We start from the raw sequence: 3,971 nt of genomic DNA on the forward strand, positions 1-3,971 counted from the left end.
ACAGCGTCAGAGGAGGCAGCAGAGGCAGCAGCCCTGCCCTGCGACAAGTCTCATGTGAAGGGGCAGAGATGGTGGGGGGAGTGTTGTGGAGGGGGGAGGGGGGAGGGAGATGACCAGCCCTGGAGACAGTTACATAACAAACACTGCAATCATTTTGGAAAAACACTGTAGCTGTTTCTTCTCTTCACTTGTTGTGAGTGGCTTAATAATAAATAAATCTGTAACATTTTCTAAATGTCTGCCTGTGCCTGTGTATTTAGATGCCAGTATACTTTAATGTGTAGCCTTTGCTCTTATACTTTTAAATGCATGATTTATACACGGAAGCTATAAAATTATTACTATTATTATTATTGTCATTATTATTATTATTATTATTATTATTATTATAATTCGTGGGTGGGCGGGGGAACCAGTGAGCTCATCCTCCCCAAGCTCTCCACAGGTGATTGGTGGCATTCACCCTCCAATCAGAATTCGCCTGCAAAGTGGCTTGGTGGTCAGTTTGGATCTTTTTGTCGAAGTAACCTTAGCGAACTATTCAAGTTTACCGTCAGCGACAGGATATCACTTTCTCTACCCCAGCTTTTGTTTCCAGCGACCTCTCTCTGTGAGTTAACCGTTCTTTCAAAAATTGAACAAAAAATTGAAAAGCGTTTTCCTTTGAGGCGTCCTAAAGGGAGCTAACCACCGTTAGCATTGCGCTAGCATGACAACCAGAAGAAGAACTGCCATCATCATCATCCTCCCCAGTGGCTTCGCTAGCAGCAGGTAAGTTGCAACTCCAGCTCCAGCTAGTTTTTTCTACCGTGTTATCTTTGTGGGAATCGAAAGTGACGGTTTTCGGTTGCGGACAAGTTAGTTGCGAGTTCAAATTAAACTGTTGGCAGTGTGTCCGCAAACTGTTAGCTTGCTGGTAAATGGCGCAGGGTCAGGGTAACTGGGCTAAGCTAGCGTTAGCAGTCTGTCAGCTAGCCTCAGTGTCACTGTTCCTTGACTCAACCAGCTGTGTCTGATCTTTGAGCTCGAAACGAATTACAGCCCTGTTAAAATCTTCTCTGTAATCGGCTTCATAGCAATGCATGCTTGTCGTCCACATTTGCTAAGACGATTTCTGACTCTTTTTCTGCCGTGTCCTGCTCTATTTACCCCCCTTATTCTTCCATACATGGGTTTGCACTAACGTGCACTCTGAGATGTTGTAGCAACAAAACTTATTCTACCTTATTAAACAGTCCAAAGGCAATCGCGTCCAACATAAATCAATCTGTCATTTGAACACGAAAAGAGCAAATGTGAACTTGAGAATGCTACTGTGGGTGTGTGTTGTAGATAAATGTCAAATCTTGCTCCAGATTTACTCCCTGATGATCCCTTGTATTTCACTTTATGACTGTAATTAATTCCCAATCGAGAAGAAAACACAGACTGTAACAAGATATGCTGAGACATGGCTCATCTCTGGGGCTAATAAATCATATTAACCATGTATTTTGAACAGATTAATGATGCTTTCTTTATATTAGTCTGTCTTTTTTGCCACTCTGTGTTTCACAGGCCTCCATTATGGTCTTCAGATGTGAGCCTATTGCTCCCAAATGGATGATGATTATCATGTCAGCCCACCACATCTGGATCATCCACTCATGCCCACAGGAATCCTCATCCGCCCCTACAGGTTATTTGCATTCCTTATTCTACTCATATACAACATTAGTATGTATTATTTATGTTTATTGAGGTCCCGTAATGCACATTGAGGCTACCCACCCTACAAATGCCTATACACCTATTTATTTATTTCAACATTGCATATGCTGGTAATTGGTATTCAGACTATTCATGTCATTTTAAATATACTTGCAGATTTGTTGTAATAAGGGAATCCAAGAGTTTCTAATGTCTGTCTAGACTTAAGTAATGGGTTCTCTTGCATCATGTGCAGAAAACACGGTTTCTAAACTGGGGAAAAAGAATAAGATCATTCAGCAAGGAGGACATTTGTCTTGAGTGAGATTGTTTGTATAGTTTACATTCTTACTGGATACACTATATTTTTCTATCTTAAGCAGTGACCATAGAGCTGTAATATTAAAAGTAGCTTGCTGTGTTTATGTGTATACAGCTCAATGTCTGAGGGCCAGTGTTGATGTCAAGGCTACTGCATGTATCATATTTAGAGAAGTCAAAGTATGAGGAATACATTCCTCTTTTTGCAGGCTATTTACTTGTTGGATTTAGCTCAAACATAAACATTCACTAAAAGTAAAATGCCCAGCAGTTGTTGGCTGAAATATTAAGAATGGACAATCTATTTAATTTACTCGACTTTTAATGTCATCTGATCATTTGTGCCAAACACGTTGGCTTCAGAATTTCGTAAATGATCAGCTTTGGAAGGCAGTGAATGATTGTTATGAAGTAAAAAGTGATTTCATTTAAATAAACTGTCCATCCAGACAGTTGCAGATTTGTGGTTTTAAAATGTCATCAGCAGAGACAGGTAAAACATATAATCATCTAAACAGGTGGTCAAATATAAATAACATTTCAGCACATCAGTAATGTGCAGAAGGACCTCTTAGGATTCACTGTTTGCTCATTATTGAAGCTTTTGGGCCACAGCAGAAGACGACTGTGCTGAGTTCCACACCTGACAGTTACGAACAAGAAGATGATGCTACACTCGGATGAAATTACACTTGATCACAAGAAGTGACAGTCGACAAATTAAACATTGTTGCCTGTTTCTATGTATCTTGATTTCTTTTGCAAAGTGTGGTTCCACAGATCTATCCTGCCATTGTTGTGGTCATACCAACACCATAACTTACTAGTTATTGTTAATAGGCCAGTACAGATTTTTTTTCAGATGAACAAAAAGATAATGCACATGAATGTCAAGTAATGACAGTAATTTTCTCCAAGACTACTTGTTGTTCTTGTTTAGTACAGTTTAATTAATATACAGTAATATAATATTCAGTCTGACTCTGACTATTTGTATAATTTTTCCATCTTGTTAATCATAATTTTTTTTATTTCTTCACTGTAAGCTTGTTATATTTTGTTTGCTGGGCGTACTGCTCTCCAGTGCTGTTGGAGTTGAGGAATAACCAAAAGAAATGATTTTAAATGAGGCTTTAATTTACAACTTCACATTTTTTATACTAAACAAAATTATAGGTATTTACTAAATTGGTATTTACTGCACAAACATTTTATTGTTATATGTAATATTGAATCTGAGTGAATACAATCCATCATCATGTGAAGAAAAAATGATGGCAATGTTGACAGCACATTTATAGAGATTTGAATGTTTCCCCACTTTTCTAGCTGTGTCTGTTTTTTATGACTTGTGCATTAACATAAAAGTGAAGTAGAAACAGTTGTAATTGCAAAGAATTGTAGTGTGTCAGTGTTTGTACCACAGGGTGGCGACATTTGCAAAACAATAGAATTTAATTGGGAGAACGTGTCATGTCTTTGGTTGAACATTAATTTTAACACAGGACAGAAGTTTGAAATTTCGTGTGACCTTGCAAGGTCAAAAAACAATCCCACACAAGTGCGTATGAGTGGTGACCGTGTTTCACTCAGAAATATGATCTATTAAATGCTGTTGTGCGGCAGACAGGCGTTCACTGTCTATTTATTTTTATAATTTTTTTTTTTTTTTACATAGAGAATAAATATGTTTCCGTACGTCAGCATGCGCCTGGCGTATTACAGGATGAGAACATCCCGAGCCTGGGAAGTTTACGTCCCTTCATCAGCATCCAGCATCTCGCCCCCACCGTTGGTACACATCCCCCTCCTCCTTCCCCCGTACCCAAAGGGTCTCGCGAGCGCGCACGCGTGCGAAACTGCGTGGGAATGGCTGTTTGTGTGATCGAGGGGGTTGGGCCGCTTGGAGCGAGCTGAGAGCTGCATGAGTTTGTAATGTCCGCCATGTTGGCCATGGCGTA

At 39.4% G+C, this 3,971-nt stretch overlaps 1 long non-coding RNA gene across 1 annotated transcript; it reads left to right on the forward strand.

Annotated features, from left to right (window-relative positions):
* The first annotated feature begins 482 nt into the window (after positions 1–482).
* LOC111237906 lies at positions 483–3,637 on the forward strand. The gene is made up of 3 exons (XR_002665792.1): positions 483–771; positions 1,558–1,678; positions 2,612–3,637. It is a non-coding gene; the product is annotated as an uncharacterized LOC111237906 (long non-coding RNA).
* The last annotated feature ends 334 nt before the right edge of the window (positions 3,638–3,971 follow it).

Source organism: Seriola dumerili, unplaced genomic scaffold (genome assembly GCF_002260705.1).
Source record: "Seriola dumerili isolate Sdu_G_001 unplaced genomic scaffold, Sdu_1.0 BDQW01001124.1, whole genome shotgun sequence".
Lineage (NCBI taxonomy): Eukaryota > Metazoa > Chordata > Actinopteri > Carangiformes > Carangidae > Seriola > Seriola dumerili.